The following is a 16,999-nucleotide window of genomic DNA, read 5'->3' as shown; positions in this document are numbered from 1 at the left end:
ACTTGCAACCTCGGGCCCACAGGTATTGGCAGATTCCGGAACTCTGAGGTGACAAACATTGGCCTCACTTCCTAGTGTTGTCACAAAGCGTGCTGAGCAGTTTCCTAGAAGATCTTTTTAATGTCCAAGTGGGATGGGTTCTGCTTCTGTCCCTGAATTTAGAAATAGAGCCAGTACAGTATCTTAAACCCTGCCATCCTGACTGTTCCAGCCCATTCCTCACTCTGATTATTAGGACCCATCATGGTGGCTCAGCAAGATGAGCTGTGGCTCTGTGGACATTTACATGGTCCTGTCATAGTAGGCCTGTGACTCAGTGGACATTTACACGGTCCTACACGTGTGTTTTTCTCTGCCAAGCTGAAGTCATGCGATGTTAAGAAGAGAAAAATCAAGAGAAAGAACTATTAAAAATATAGCAACAAATATCTCTCTTCGAGAAAACGTGGTCTCCAGCATCTCATATCTTAGGCTCTGTCTCGGCTCAGTCTCTGGTTGTGGAGTGAAGGCCAATGCCTCTTCCTCAGCCAGTCTCCTCATCTGAAAAACCACAGGACGGCCCCTTGTTACACTTCGTAATCACACACTGATTTGAAAAATGGGGAAAGATTTGTATTCCAGGGAATGATTGGAAGACTCCAATCAAATGGCGAACTAAATGTGTTGAAACTGTCAGGTTTAGTTCCTGTGTAGTTCTTTGCTCTTCCTCCCTCAAACTGGGAGGATATGGTAATCAAACCCAGTAACATTTGGGAAAAACCAAACAGACGCGAGAGGAAGGGTTTCGTTACCCCTGGTACCCAGCTCCCATCAGTCTCTCCTCCTGGGACAGAGCAGAGGTGGCACATAGCCATCCAGCTGTAGGCACCTGGTAGAGCAGAGGACTTTCTCCTCTCAACCAAAGGTGAGACCTGAGGGAGTGGACTATGGCATAGAGGTTCTGGGAACCTCTGAGAGGAAGCAATACAAGATGATTCCAAGTAAAGACATATTCCAAGTGCCATTCTCTCCAACCTCTGAAGACCACTGTCAGCGTCAAACACTCCAGAGCCCAGGTCTGTGCTGAGGAGTGAGGAGAGGCAGGAGCTTGTGAAGGGAGACGGGGCTGGCCAGAGATCAGAAGCTATAGAGAGTGATCTCTGGAAGGGCCCTGATCCTGAGGTGACAGGATTGTTTTTACTCGAACATTATGCAGAACCAACAAACACGTGGGGAGGCAGAGAATAATTTAGGAAGTCAGTCTGAGGTTACCACACAAAGCCAGTGGTGATCCCATACCCCTAAGGAGAGCCAGACTCCTTGGTAAGTTGGGGGGCCATGCTCAATGTCCCCACGAGTTTACCCTCACCAGTCTCTGGTAGGTGCTCTGCACCCCTTTGATGTACACACACTGTGAGAGGAGAGATGGACCCTGAGCCATGTTGGGTCTCTCTGTGCTTCTGAAGCTCAAGAGAATTTTCCCTCAGGTCACCAAGCCGTCAGGGGTCAGCTTAGGTCACAGAGGGCTTGGGACCTGGCAGGGCACTCCAGAGGGAAGGAGCTTGGCGTGAGTGGCTGCTGCACTGACAAATGGAGGAAATGAAGAAACGGACATCGACCTCAAGCCTTCCTACCTTAGGGGCCTCATAAGTAAAGCTGTCTCTGGGGTGCAGCTGCTACAGCAGGATGGGGACAAAGGCTGACTACCCAGACATAGAGAGCCTTTGTGTGGGCTATTCCACAAGAGATGGGGCAAGCCTGCAGGCAAGAGGCTCCCTTTGTTTGTTTTTTTCTTTCTTTCTCTTTCTTTCTCTCTTCCTTCCTTCCTTCCTTCCTTCCTTCCTTCCTTCCTTTCTTCCCTCCTCTTTCTCTCTCTTTCTTTCTGTCTCTCTCTCTTTCTTCCTTTCTTTCTCTTCCCATTGAACTTTTGTGTAAGCATGATAACTACCCAGCATGCTGGCTTTTGTTATTACATTCTCACCCCATACACCTTCCTGTGCCCCTGTCACTCCCGCCGACCCCACCCCTGATCACAGGGAGTCACCCTTGTCATTCCCTGTGCTTTTCCTTCCTCTCCTTCTCTGATTCTATTGTAGTAGAGCCAGGTGCATCTTTGCTGTGCATCCAGCAGCCCTGTGAACAGAGCTTGGTGTGCCTGTTGCTGCGTCCACGTATCTACACCTATGGCGTCCCCTTGACTGCTGTCCCTACAATTGGCAGTCATCCCGATCCTTTCTTGGTAGTTTTGGTTGGAAGTCTACACATTCAGATATTAGAGCCACTCTTTGCTAGCTCCCTTTGCCTGGAGTTCCTCCTTCCCCTTCCCCACTTCATACAGCACCTGCCTTTGGTCACCATCACCAGTGTACTCTTAGACGGAGCAAGTGTGTGAATTCTGCTTTTAATCCAGATAGGCATCTCTCTACCCAGACAGAGGGCACAGTATTCACCTTGTGAAGTTGGCACCGCCATCCAGAGTAGAACTTGAATGATCCCCGAAGAGAGACCCTTTCTAAAGTCGCGGGAAATCGCGGACCCCAGACACAGAGAGACCATTTTGGATGTAATAAGCAAAGGCGAGGTTTATTACGGAGACCTATTACAGAGATCTCCGGACCGACACGTATCCCATGCAGGAGACAGAGGTGTCGAGCCCGAAACTCAAAAGTCAGAGGGTTATATAGAGAAAGCTAGGGAGTTTTGGCGTGGTTACATACAATTGGCTCATTCAAACATAGCAGTGAGAACAAAGCAGAAAGAGTACGTGTTAGAAGTCAGGGGCTTATCAGGGTCTGGAGGACACCTAGTTGAAATATGGCCCTGAGTGAGCTGGGGGAGATGTCTTCCTGCCAGACGTCCCATGAATCAGTCCCATTAACTCAGGCTGGTTCCTGCATTCCTTTCCTTTTCTTTATGGCTTGCCAGTCCTGCCTGGACAGTGTTTCCTGTGCTCCTTTATCTTTATGGCGTGCTAGTCCTGGCTGCAGGGCTTAGCCCTGGGTCTGTGGCCTTTTGGGGTTTATTCTTTTAATTTTGTATCTGTGGCATTTTGGGGTTTATTCTTTTAATTTTGCATCTCCAAACCTAGAATTCGTATAATTCTCCTTTCATTCCCTTCTCCTTCTACTAAATAATTCTAATCTTAGAATTTCGATATCAAGTCTCGTATTTGGTCTCACCAGTTGTCCTAACTGACTGGTACTGTTGTCTCAGAACCATCAACCACACAGCACCCACTCGATTTTTAACAAAAGCAATTAACCTTTTTGTCACACAGGGTCCAAAAACTAAAACCAAGAAAATTATTAATAATGGCCCAGCTGTAGCAGAGAGTAGGGTAGTCATCCAGGGAGACTGAGTGAACCAAGACTCAAACCAACCTTGTTAAGCGTCTCTATCTTTTTGTAGGAGTCAAGCCTATTAACTAGTTTCTTTAACACACATGGACCTATAATCAGATGCAGAAGCAAAACTAAGAAGGGTCCCATAAGGGAAGATATCAGAGTAGTTATCCAAGGAGATCTACTAAACCAGCTCTCGAACCATTCCTGATGTGCTTCTCTGTCTCTCTGTCTTTTATCTAACCTTTCTCTAAATTTATTCATGGAGTCTTTAATTACTCCTGAATGGTCTACATAGAAGCAACATTCTTCTTTCAGTGTAGCACACAGACTCCTTTAAGGAATATCAGGTCTAATCTTCTCCTATTCTGAAGGACTACCTCTGAGAGGGAGGTTAGGTATTCTTGGAGGTCAGCTAAAAAGTCTTTCACTCTTTTTATACCTGAGTCAATGGCAGTTCTGAATTCTCTATAAGCCTTGCATTGTAACAGCAGATGTCCTTGTGCTGCCCTTGCAGCACCTAGATAGCCTTAGCCCTAAGTAATTCTCAACTCCTTTTTTTTTTGTGTCTTACTAAGTCTTTAGCATCAGGATTCCAATCTGGACACTATCTGAACCTATACACCAAGGTCATGACTGTCTTTCAGAACTTCTAAACTTATACAGGTTGTGATCCCTGAGGCACAGTCCCAAGAAGTGTTAGGAGTACTAACATATGCAATGTTACACCATTTGCAATAGAAATCAAGCCTATTCCACACCTATCCCGATGGAACGAGGGCAAACATGAAATTCTTGTTTCTAAAGCACACTCCTCAAGTGAGCATTATAGCAACCTTCCAGTCAGTTTCTGATGTATCCACTTATCTGATGTGTAAGTCTAGGGAGCTTTTTGAAGATCTGAATTTCCCTCTAGGTCTCAGCTCTCAGCCCCAACAGCTAGTATGTGGCTGGCGAGGGCTGAGAATTGACGGCTGTCAGGGTGGTCAGTAGCACCAGGTACAGTCCTTTCCAGCGAGGCTCGAGTGTCTGGGCTCAGTGTAGCTGCTTCCGACCTGGAACTGATGGGATGTCTCAGGGGTCTCCAGGGCATAGGCTGATGTCAGCTGTGAGCAGATTTCTTTCTGTATCACCTGTAGGTCTTTTAGCCTGGCACACAAATCATTATTACTATGGCACTATGACATGTTGGTTCAGTAACATCATCTAATACAGCCGGGGGGGGGGGCTGAGGCCCCATATAAGATCTCAAAGGGAATAAGGCTGAATCTGGAAGGGGTATTTCTTGCTCTGAAGAGAGCAAGAGGGAAGGAGTGTCACCCAGTCTGCGCCAGTCTCCATGGTTAATTTGGTCAGGGTCTCTTTTAGAGTTCTATTTATTTACTCTACCTGTCCTGAACTTTGAGGTCTGTAGATACAATGTAATTTCCAATCGACCTCTAAATACTTGGCCACACCCTGGCTTACCTTGGCAACGAAAGTAGGGTCGTTGTCTGACCAGATTACCTTGGGCACTCCAGACTGGGGGAAGATTTCTTCCAGTATCTTCCTGATGACTATCGAGGCTGTCTCTTGCAGTTGTTGGTTTCACCAGGGCATCCAAGAGATGGTAAAGGCATCTGCAGTGCTGATGTGCTGGGGGGTAGATGTTCAGCTATCCCAGATGACGTCGTGTTGTCCACCATGGCAGCACCCACTTGTCTCTGACCTTCATTCATGAAGAGAACTGTTCCCATCTGTGGACAAGGTCCTCGGCTTTCAGCAGGGGTCAATCAGCCAGTCGCAGAGGTCTTTTCTCCACCCATGGGCTTCTGCCAGTACATGACACTCGTGCTGTGGTGGCTCCAGGTCCGGATTGGGCAGCAAGGTGACCAGATTGTCCCCAACCGGTGGAGAATCTAGTCCATGGCAGCTGACCAGTGGTCCCATCTTTTGGGACACTCTATTCAAAGGCAAGACATCAGCCACTCTATCACAGTTTAAGTCCTGGATTGGGTGATAATTGTTAGTGCCCGGCTGGCAGGAGTGATATGTTCCAGGCAGAACAGGACTAAGTCACACATCTCCCACCATCAGGTACTGGTGCACTGAGACAGGTCTTAAGCTCCACATTCACAGTCTGCAGATATGGGACTCACCCAGCCATTTCAGCCCACACAAGCCAATTTGGAGAACAATTTTGAGCAAGGGATGGGGGCAATCAGGGATGACCATGAATTAGTGGGTGGGTTACCCGGCCCACGCCAAGGTCCACTGTTCTTCGGGCAGTCCATAAGTATTGTTCGTTGCCAGTAGCCCCTTGCACTCAAGGTCTTTGGATATTGGCCCACTGGGGGGGCATAGGAGCACAGAGCATTGGGTCCCTGTATCCACACTTCTCTTCTATCTCTGTACATAGCCAGCACTCTAGGACCAAGAAGCTCTCCAGTGGCCCCTCTTGTTCTTTTTTGGGCAGTCCCTGACCCAGTGTCCTTTTTCTTTGCATTAGGCACACTGATCTTTAGCCAGGAATTCTCTTCTGTTGCCAGGTACTATCTTCCTAGGTTCCCTAACTACTGTGGCCAGTATATGTTCCACTCTTGTCTTTTATCTCTCTTTAGCTCTCTAATTTCCTCTTCTTTTTGTCTCTTTTCTTCCCCAGCTTTCTGCTCTTTTTACCTCTTTCTCTGTAACTTGTACTAACTCTCAGCAACTTAACTTAACCCTTTAAATTTCTGTAACTTTCTCTTTATATCCTTTCTTTATCTTAGCCAGATTGGTGGGGCATTTTTCAGCCCCTCAGAGACCCACCCTTGGAGCCTGGCTGCAGACCTGGAGCACTCCCTACCTTCAGGCATCTGAAGAGAGCAGGCAGAAGTGAGGGCCTTCTATCCATGTCTGGAACATTTTTTCTGGCCTCTAGTAGGATTCCGTCTTTCCTCAGTGGTAAAGAAGACCTGTAACAGTTACTAACAAGCGTCTCAAATGGGATGGTGAGAAAACAAGAGAATCTTGAGAATAGAGGTCTACTGAAGAGGGCAAACAACATTTCTTGACTGGCAAAACAAAACAAAACAAAGTTCTTTACAGTTTGCTGTAGATTTTTTGAAACTATTTTAGGGGCTTCTCTGTCCCCCAACCTGGGACATTTCGACCACAGGGGCAGGAACTGGCTGCTGTGGGGATAGGACCAAAGGCACTCTCCATGTCAATGATGACCAGTGAGAAAAGTAATTTAATGCTGGAGACTGGCTCCTCCCTTGCAATAAGGACAGCAGATAAGGCAGGCTTCCTTAAAGTACTTCTCTTTTTTTTTTTTTTTAAAAAAAAATAGGATTCTGCTTTTTATTAATTATTTCCATTTCCAATGTTGTCCCCTCCTGGCCCTGCCTCCATGAGCCTCCCACACTGTTTCCCCCTTCCTTTTGCCTCTAGGAGGGTACTTCCTGACCCACTCCCACTTCGCCTCTGTAGTATCTTCCTTCTCTAGGGCATCAAGACTCCACAGGACCAAGCACATCTCCCATTGAGACCAGACAAGGCAGTCCTCTGCTACATATAAAGGGGAGTGGGGTGGAGAGCAAACCAGGACATGTATGCTCGTTTGTTAATGGCTTAATCTTAGTTGATACTGTTGTTCTTCCTATGGGATTACAATCTCCTTCAGCTCCTTCAGTCCTTCTCCTAACTCTTCCATAGGGGTCCTAGGGCTCAGTCCAATGGTTGGCTGTAGATGTCTGCATCTATCTCAGTCAGGTACTGACTACAGGCACACTTGGCATCAGCAATAGTGTTTTGTGTCTGTACATGGGATTAATCCCAAATTGGGGCAGTCTCTGGATGACCTTTCTTTTGCCTCTGCTCCATTTTGTTGCTGCTGCTGCTGCTGCTGCTGCTGCTGCTGCTGCTGCTGCTGCTGCTGCATTTCTTTTAGACAGGAACAATTCTGGATCAAAAATTTTGACATGACTGGTGACCCCACCCTTCAACAGGGGTCCATGTCTATCTACTGGAGGTGGTCTCTTCAGCTTCCATCTTCCCAATATTGGACATTTTGGCTAATGTCACCCCCATCGGGTACTGGGAGCCTCTCACAACACTGGTGTCTGTGACTTTCTAGTGATTCCTCCTGTCTCCCCATACTGCTGCATATTTCTATTCATTCTCCTGACCCTCTAGGTTTTTCTCCCATCTCCCCCCATAGCTGATCATGCCCTCTCCTTCTCCATCGTCCTCCCCTCTCTCACCCATGTCTCTCCCTGCTTCTGCCTGTGATAATTTTGTTCCCCCTTCTAAGTGAGATTGAAGCATCCTCAATTGTGCCTTCCTTCTTGTTAAGATCCATAGAATCTGTGAGTTGTATCACGGGTATTCTGTACTTTTTAGTTACTATCCACTTATCAGCGAGTACATAACATGTATATCCTTTTGGGTCTGGATTTGCAGTTAGGATGATATTTTCTAGTCCATCCCATTACATTTGCCTGCAAAATTTGTGATGTCATTTTTAATACCTGGGAAGTATTCCATTGTATAAATGTACTACATTTTCTGTATCCATTCTTTGGTTAAGGGACATCTGGGTTGTTCCCAGCTTCTGGCTATTATAAATAAGACTGCTATGAATACAGTGGAGCACGTGTCGTTATAATATGGTGGAGCAGCTTTTGGGTATATGCCCATGAGTGGTACAGCTGAATCTTCAGGTAGAGCTATTTCCAGTTTTCTGAGGAATCCAGCTCGATTTCCAGAGTAGATGTACCAATTTGCAGTCTCACCAGCAATGGAGTAGTCTTCATTCCAAGGATGCAAGGATGGTTCAATATACAGAAATCCACCAACATAACCCACTGTGGTCCCGAGGCTCAAGTTTGCTCGCGGGGTGCTGCCCAAGAGCTCTCCGCAGCGGCAGCAACCAGGAAGATCTAAAGTACTTCTCTTAATGAGCGCTCTCCTTTTCATGATTTCAAACACAGTCGTCAGTCCAAGATTTTAAACACAGTCGTCAGTCCAAATTCAAACACAGTCGTCAGTCCAAAGTTCAAACACGAAACAAAAGCCAAAAAGACACTCGACAATACCACAGAAAACAAACGAGACAAGCGAGACCAAGACAAAGCATCCTATAACCAATTTCCACAGATGTCTGGTACCTTCAGTACCTGGCCCAAACTGCAGCTTAACCTTAGCTGCTTTTGGGATGAGATGGACCATCTGATTCCACCTCCCAACAGGATTTCAGGGTGTCCTCTTGTCCTAACATCCGTCCAATGGTCCACCATCAAAGACAAAGGGGTTATCACAGTCTGCCCCATGGCAAAGAAAACGAACACCAAACAGAAACAGAACACAGACAGCAGACACTAAGGAGCACTCTGTCTCCTTTGTTCCAGAAAACCACAGTCAGGTCCTCCTGACTGCCCACAGCCGGGCTCTCCCGACTGTTCTCCGCCCGTCTTCCAGGGGCTGCAGCTTGCGGGCCCGGGGCGTCCCCCCTTCTGCAGCCAGGGGGTCCTCACAGACCACAAAGGCAGCTGCACCGAGTGGGGATACACATCCACTCTCCTAGAACAGGGCAGGAACACACATCCACCCTCCTAGCACAGGGCAGGAATACACATCCACCCTCTTAGCACAAGGCAGGAACACAGATCTGCCCTCTTACCACAGGGCAGGAATACCCATCTGCCCTCTTAACACTGACCAGTACTAAGACACACATATATACACACACGGCGGAACCAAAACAGAGACAGACACAGACTGACGAATGCGGCGCCGCTCACACAGAGACACTCAGACAAACATCCAACTCACCTCCAAGGGGTCTTCAGAGTCTGGGGTGGTCGCGAAGATCCCGGACGGGCCCCCAAAATGAACGATCCCCGAAGAGAGACCCTTTCTAAAGTCGCGGGAAATCGCGGACCCCAGACACAGAGAGACCATTTTGGATGTAATAAGCAAAGGCGAGGTTTATTACGGAGACCTATTACAGAGATCTCCGGGCCGACACGTATCCCGTGCAGGAGACAGAGGTGTCGAGCCCGAAACTCAAAAGTCAGAGGGTTATATAGAGAAAGCTAGGGAGTTTTGGCGTGGTTACATACAATTGAATGTTACATTCAAACATAGCAGTGAGAACAAAGCAGAAAGACTACGTGTTAGAAGTCAGGGGCTTATCAGGGTCTGGAGGACACCTAGTTGAAATATGGCCCTGAGTGAGCTGGGGGGAGATGTCTTCCTGCCAGACGTCCCATGAATCAGTCCCATTAACTCAGGCTGGTTCCTGCATTCCTTTTCTTTATCTTTATGGCTTGCCAGTCCTGCCTGGACAGTTTCCTGTGCTCCTTTATCTTTATGGCGTGCTAGTCCTGGCTGCAGGGCTTAGCCCTGGGTCTGTGGCCTTTTGGGGTTTATTCTTTTAATTTTGTATCTCCAAACCTAGAATTCTCCTTTCAATAATTCTCCTTTCAAACTCACCCCATCTTTCAGGGACACCTGCTTCTTGAAACCATCAGTCCTCCCCCCAAGGTGCTTGCAACCACACTCACGAATTCTGCAGGATGAGCTGTGGTGAGTTGTAGATAGAACATTAAGGGCCCATCCACAGGAGCTGCCCAACATGTGACACCTGGCCTGAACAAGACCACAGACAAGTGTTTTCCTGTGTGGTGGGGAGTTTAGAGTCTCCTCAGATGTTGTAAGTTGTCATTAATTCTCATGGCCTACTTTAAGCCACTTTTCTGGATTCTCCTAACCCCTCTTGAGAGGCTAGGAAGGGAGCAGGGAATGTCTGAGGATGCCCCTCAAGGCAGAGTCAAAAAGGAAACCATCTTCTCCCCAGGTTCAGGAGATTCCCCTGTGTCTACCTTGGTGACTTCCTTTCTCTCCTTGACTCCACAGATTCTCACTGTGGAGGCCCAACGTTGGAGACCACACTCAGAAAACAGAACAAGAAAAGGAGTCAGTACCTCTGGAGGCCATGAGGGCTGCAGGGCCCTTGGGGCCTGATCCTTGGGGTCTCAATGGTTTTCTCACAGCTCTCTGTTATTCTAGGATAAAAGGAAGAGAAAAACAAACTGTGGGATAAAGTGGGGACAACTGTGATGAAGGCTGGTCTCATGGTCCTTTCTGGACAGCAGAGCCAGAGAGGTCAGTTAGATCCCAATTAGATCCAAGGAAAACATGATCAGCTGTAGACAAGGCCATGAGAACGGACTGAATCTGCTCAGGTTAGATGAGAAGCAAGGGTCTGGCCCCTGTGGTGGGAACTGTGTGTCGCGGTGATCGATGACCGGTAATATCATCTGGGGCTCTGCGAAGAGAAGAAACCCTGAGTCTCACGCTTGGCTCTGTCCAGCGTCAAGAGGGCATCTTATTATACAGTGCAGTGAGAAAGTTTTGCCAGTCACAGAAGCTGGTGCCTGGCACATGCTCTGAGCCTCCCCAGCCTCCTACTGTGGACTAAGTAAATGTCTATATCAGTAAATCATGTTTTTTTTTTTTAGTTTATTCCTTAAAAGTCGCAGAATGGATAGAGTCATCTTGTGTCAGTGAGAACGCATGTGTGTTACTTCTTTGATGAGAGTGCAGCTTTACCTCTGGTTTGTCTCTAGATAGGATTTTCTCAGATGTGATGGACACGCGTCTAAACACTCTTTCAGGCTCCCCATCCAAAGCCCTGATTCCAAGGCAGATTCTTTCTAGTCCCTTTTGTCCAGTCTTGGATCTCCATGGTCAGCCTTCTTCATCACTGAGAATAACCAGCACAGGTTTGCAGGATGCTATGACTGTTAGACCTTTGGACAGGAGAAGACTGAGTATACAGATACCTGTTGCTTCTGTCATGCGGGGATGAAGGAGTGAGACCAGACGGTGGCAAGGTATTACTGCCAGGACCCTCCTTTACCCACAGTTGCCCTGGCAATTCCCAGGCAAATCCAGTTTTAGCTGCTGGTCTTCATTCATCTCATGAGAACAGAGGCTACAGGACCCCCAGAGGCTCAGACAGCAAGACTAGGATTGGGGAAACCCTCTACTTAGGTGACACACCTGCAGTCTGAGTTACCTGTTTCTGCGTTACTCTGAACTGGTGGGATAACCCAGGGGTAAAGCACTTGTTCAGTGCACAGGTCCTGGGACTGATGTCTGGTACCACAAAAGAAATGAGAGCAACAGAGACAGGAAAAGCCAGACCTCCTTCACCCTTCCCTTCTGCCTCCTACTGCTACAAAGAGCCTTTCATGTGTGCCAGGAGGAAGTGTGGGAGGTCCCAACCCTTCCCTTCTGATGGCCAGGGGAAGCCCAGGCTGGGAGCCTCCCTTCCCTAACTGTGCACAAGCTCTCCAAGTGGGGCGGGATAGAGGCTCTCAGCAAGTCTTGCTTCTCAGTGGCTGCAGAGCATCTTCTGAGGGCTCAGGACTGAGTGAACCTGAGAAGCTTCACCTCCCGGAGCATGTGGAAGCCCATTTATCCTGGGCCGAAGGCCTTCTACCTATTGCGGCCCCTCCCTCTGTCCGATCCCCTCTTAATGCCTCTACATGCAGCTTGCAGTGGTCTAGGACTGTGTGGAATCTCTTCCCTACAGGAAGTATCATTCACTCCCATGTGGTGCCCAAACCAACCAGGACTGCCTCACTCTGCCTGCCTCAGCAGCCCGCTGCTGTTTGGGATCTGGAGACATTATTAGGATATGGAACTACGAGCTTCTGAGGGACACAGCTCCATTCCAGGAAAAATTATGGATTAAGAAGATACTCTTAACCAGAACTGTCTGCGAGGAGACCTGAGGAGGAGGGTAGGGCCCAAGCGGAGGCAATGGCGGAGAGGCCTGAGGACCTAAATCTGCCCAATGCCGTCATTACCAGGATCATCAAGGAGGCGCTACCGGACGGTGTCAACATCTCCAAGGAGGCCCGAAGCGCCATCTCCCGCGCGGCCAGTGTTTTCGTTTTGTATGCCACATCCTGTGCCAATAACTTTGCAATGAAAGGAAAGCGCAAGACTCTCAATGCCAGTGATGTACTGTCAGCCATGGAAGAGATGGAGTTCCAACGGTTCGTAACGCCATTGAAAGAAGCGCTAGAAGCATACAGGCGGGAGCAGAAAGGCAAGAAGGAAGCCTCAGAGCAAAAGAAGAAGGACAAAGACAAAAAAGATTGCGAAGAGCAGGACAAAAGCAGAGAGGAGGAGGATGAAGATGAAGAAAGACTGGATGAGGAAGAACAGAACGAAGAGGAGGAGGTAGACAACTGACTGGAGAGAGTGGGCAGACTCTGACACGGTGGAAGGGACCCTCAGATACTGAGATGTGTTTATGTGAAGCCTCTCCCTGCAAGGCAGAGCCATCTTCCGCAACGGTGCCTGAGATCAAAATAAAAACTGACCAGAAAGAAAAAAAAAAAAAAAAAAAAAAAAGAAGATACTCTTAAAAGTCTCTAGGACTTTCTGCTGTTACAGAGACAGAGGTCATCTCCTCTATCCACGCCTGTGGTGTTGCCTTTGACATGTCTTTCTGTGACACTCACAGCCCCCCTACCCACCCAAACACAGGACAACCTGTCTTCCTTCTCAACCCTTTCATAGGCTGGGCAGAGAACAGGAGAGACCTAGAGGAAGTGAGCCTGCTACCTGCCTACCCAGCTTGCTTTACAGAATCCTAACAAGACTCAGGTTTGCCATGAGCTCACACAGACTCATGCTCAGAGACACAGTGTGTCACAGCTCCCAAGCTTCTTGTATGTCACAAGTCATTTGTCCCAACTCATTTTGGCAGCAAAAACTAGCCAGGCCAACCTCAGGGTGCACAGGGCACATGACCTGCGGGGGCTGGAGAGTGCTGAACCACAACAGTCATCTTCCCTGCTGAGCCTGCTGGCTAGGTCTCAGGAATGCTGGCACTTGAGCAGAGCCCTGGGAAGCTGGGTGATGTCATGTGAGAAGCCTCTATCCTTTCTTGTGGTTATTGAAAAGAAAAATATTGGCTCAGGACCCCCAAGGCCAATTCTCTGCACAAAGAATATTTATTTGTCCTGAGAGACTGCGGGTGGGAATAAGAGGCAAAGGGAGGAGATAGAGGATGAGGGAGAATAGGGGAGGGAACAAAGGAGAGGGGAAAGGAGTGTTTGTTCCATGGTGGGACATAGGAATGCCTCTGGACAGCGAGGAGACAGACAAGGCCATACTGAAATGGTGGTTTATAAAGGTGTAGGGGAAGTCCTGTGTTAGCACGAGGTGTTTAATTTTAATTGGACGTGCTAATTAGGTGAGCCAAAGCGGGCTTTTGATTGCTGGATTTCAACACTATGATAGCTGGACCTTGGTAGCGAGTCTCAAGAGGAGGGATTTGCTGTCTAAGGGAATAGATTTCACTGGTATTTGCAGAGTATAAGGGGCAGGGGACTCACTTCAGGAATGCAATCTAATGGTCTTTAGCAAGAAGGGGGAATTGGAGAGATGGGCAAGGACTGACAGAGCCAGACCCACCACGCTCAAGCTGGCCAGAGGCTCTTCACTTATGGGAGAGAGGGACACCCAGAGCCTAACATGGCGGCAAGTCTAGAAGATATCCTGGGCTGATGTCTAGCCTCGATCACCTCTGTCCTCAAGTGTTGCAGGGAGGATGAGCAGGTAGGGGAGCTTATGAGGTCCCTAGTGTCTAAGAAAAGTCTTCACATGGCTGAACTGAAGGGAACACAGCTGTCCTTCCTGTGTGCATCAACTCACCAACTGCACACCAGCATCCTAGTAAGAAGCAGCTGCCTGCCCCTTATACTCTGCAAATACCAGTGAAAGGCCCACCTCTGGAGCTAAGTCAGACCTACTCAACAGAATGGCTGCCTCCAGGGAACCACCACGTCCCGCCCTCCGGGGTGATCCACATGTAGGAACAACCTTAGCCCCCCATCCCAAGTTGTTCTTAGTTCATGACACTTTGGAATTCTCCGTGACCGAGGCAGAACGCTTCTCCCTGTCCCTCCTCCACCTCGGCTGCCCCTCATCCTGGGGTCTCTTGTGCAGACAGTGGTGCTGCTGTGTCCACCATGACTGGCGCCTAGATATCTGCCTACATGGCTTCTTCTGCCTCAAGCCCAGGTTCTGCATCTGGAACCATCATGCACTGCTTCCTCCCAGACACCCCCAACATCTTCCACCATACTCCTCTGTTTCACTCTTGTCTTTTACAGTACTTGGGCTCAAATTCCAACTTCTGGCCAATGTCTCCTGTCCATCACATCACATAGCTAGATGGCTGTGGAATAGTTCTGCATTGCTCCAGGCAGAAGACACTTTAAGCAAGGCTGAACCCCAGGGACTAATTGAACTTTGCATAGGATGGGTATCGTCCCACAGTATGTCCTTGGGGCTGAAGCAACATCCCCACCCAGCTTCTCAGGGAAGGACAGCAGGGGACACATGATCTTCGCACTGCTGCTGGCAACTCATTCCACTGTTTGATTAATGTTTTAGAGTCAGTTCTTTAAAATGAATCATGCCAGTGTTTTAGCAAACCAACACATGATCGTGGTTGATAATGGGGGATGGGATGCGGGGACCGATGTGCTGAGAGATAATGTCTTTTTTTTTTTAATTAACTTGAGTATTTCTTATATACATTTTGAGTGTTATTCCCTTTCCCGGTTTCCAGGCAAACATCCCCCTAATACCTCCCCCTCCCCTTCTATATGGGTGTTCCCCTCCCCATCCTCCCCCCATTGCCGCCCTCCCCCCAACAGTCTAGTTCACTGGGGTTTCAGTCTTAGCAGGACCCAGGGCTTCCCCTTCCACTGGTGCTCTTACTAGGATATTCATTGCTACCTATGAGGTCAGAGTCCAGGGTCAGTCCATGTATAGTCTTTAGGTAGTGGCTTAGTCCCTGGAAGCTCTGGTTGGCATTGTTGTACATATGGGGTCTCAAGCCCCTTCAAGCTCTTCCAGTTCTTTCTCTGATTCCTTCAACGGGGGTCCTATTCTCAGTTCAGTGGTTTGCTGCTGGCATCTGCCTCTGTATTTGCTGTATTCTGGCTGTGTCTCTCAGGAGCGATCTACATCCGGCTCCTGTCGGCCTGCACTTCTTTGCTTCATCCATCTTGTCTAATTGGATGGCTGTATATGTATGGGCCACATGTGGGGCAGGCTCTGAATGGGTGTTCCTTCTGTGTCTGTTTTAATCTTTGCCTCTCTATTCCCTGCCAAGGGTATTCTTGTTCCCCTTTTAAAGAAGGAGTGAAGCATTCACATTTTGATCATCAGTCTTGAGTTTCATGTGTTCTAGGCATCTAGGGTAATTCAAGCATTTGGGCTAATAGCCACTTATCAATGAGTACATACCATGTGTGTTTTTCTGTGATTGGGTTACCTCACTCAGGATGATATTTTCCAGTTCCAACCATTTGCCTACGAATTTCATAAAGTCATTGTTTTTGATAGCTGAGTAATATTCCATTGTGTAGATGTACCATATTTTCTGTATCCATTCCTCTGTTGAAGGACATCTGAGTTCTTTCCAGCTTCTGGCTATTATAAATAAGGCTGCGATGAACATAGTGGAGCACGTGTCTTTTTTATATGTTGGGGCATCTTTTGGGTATATGCCCAAGAGAGGTATAGCTGGATCCTCAGGCAGTTCAATGTCCAATTTTCTGAGGAACCTCCAGACTGATTTCCAGAATGGTTGTACGAGTCTGCAATCCCACCAACAATGGAGGAGTGTTCCTCTTTCTCCGCATCCTCGCCAGCATCTGCTGTCACCTGAGTTTTTTTTTTTCTTTTTTTTTTTTTTTATTAACTTGAGTATTTCTTATGTCACCTGAGTTTTTGATCTTAGTCATTCTCACTGGTGTGAGGTGAAATCTCAGGGTTGTTTTGATTTGCATTTCCTTTATGACTAAAGATGTTGAACATTTCTTTATGTGTTTCTCAGCCATTCGGCATTCCTCAGCTGTGAATTCTTTGTTTAGCTCTGAACCCCATTTTTTAATAGAGTTATTTGTCTCCCTGCAGTCTAACTTCTTGAGTTCTTTGTATATTTTGGATATAAGGCCTCTATCTGTTGTAGGATTGGTAAAGATCTTTTCCCAATCTGTTGGTTGCTGATTTGTCCTAACCACAGTGTCCTTTGCCATACAGAAGCTTTGCGGTTTTATGAGATCCCATTTGTCGATTCTTGATCTTAGAGCATAAGCCATTGGTGTTTTGTTCAGGAAATTTTTTCCAGTGCCCATGTGTTCCAGATGCTTCCCTAGTTTTTCTTCTATTAGTTTGAGTGTATCTGGTTTGATGTGGAGGTCCTTGATCCACTTGGAATTAAGCTTTGCATAGGGTGATAAGCATGGATCGATCTGCATTCTTCTACATGTTGACCTCCAGTTGAACCAGCACCATTTGCTGAAAATGCTATCTTTTTTCCATTTGATGGTTTTGGCTCCTTTGTCAAAAATCAAGTGCCCATAGGTGTGTGGGTTCATTTCTGGGTCTTCAATTCTGTTCCATTGGTCTATCTGTCTCTGTACCAACACCATGCAGTTTTTATCACTATTGCTCTGTAATACTGCTTGAGTTCAGGGATAGTGATTCCCCCTGAAGTCCTTTTATTGTTGAGGATAGTTTTAGTTATCCTGGGTTTTTTGTTATTCCAGATGAATTTGCAAATTGTTCTGTCTAACTCTTTAAAGAATTGGATTGGTATTTTGATGGGGATT

General features: G+C 47.5%; 1 long non-coding RNA gene and 1 pseudogene across 2 annotated transcripts; both read left to right on the top strand.

Moving 5' to 3' along the window:
• Positions 1-82: 82 nt before the first annotated feature.
• LOC148004869 (uncharacterized) lies at positions 83-10,790 on the top strand. Of its 2 annotated transcripts, none has more exons than XR_015624860.1 (3): positions 83-904; positions 9,792-9,872; positions 10,203-10,790. It is a non-coding gene; the product is annotated as an uncharacterized LOC148004869 (long non-coding RNA). The 2 variants fall into 2 exon arrangements; XR_015624859.1 differs by lacking the exon at positions 83-904 and adding an exon at positions 1,493-1,743.
• Pole3-ps3 (DNA polymerase epsilon 3, accessory subunit, pseudogene 3) lies at positions 12,062-12,771 on the top strand (annotated as a pseudogene).

Source organism: Rattus norvegicus, chromosome 7, assembly GCF_021556685.1.
Source record: "Rattus norvegicus strain SHRSP/BbbUtx chromosome 7, alternate assembly SHRSP_T2T, whole genome shotgun sequence".
NCBI classification, from domain to species: Eukaryota; Metazoa; Chordata; class Mammalia; order Rodentia; family Muridae; genus Rattus; species Rattus norvegicus.
Note: the sequence above shows the minus strand (reverse complement) of the source record. Positions and strands in the feature narration are given on the sequence as shown.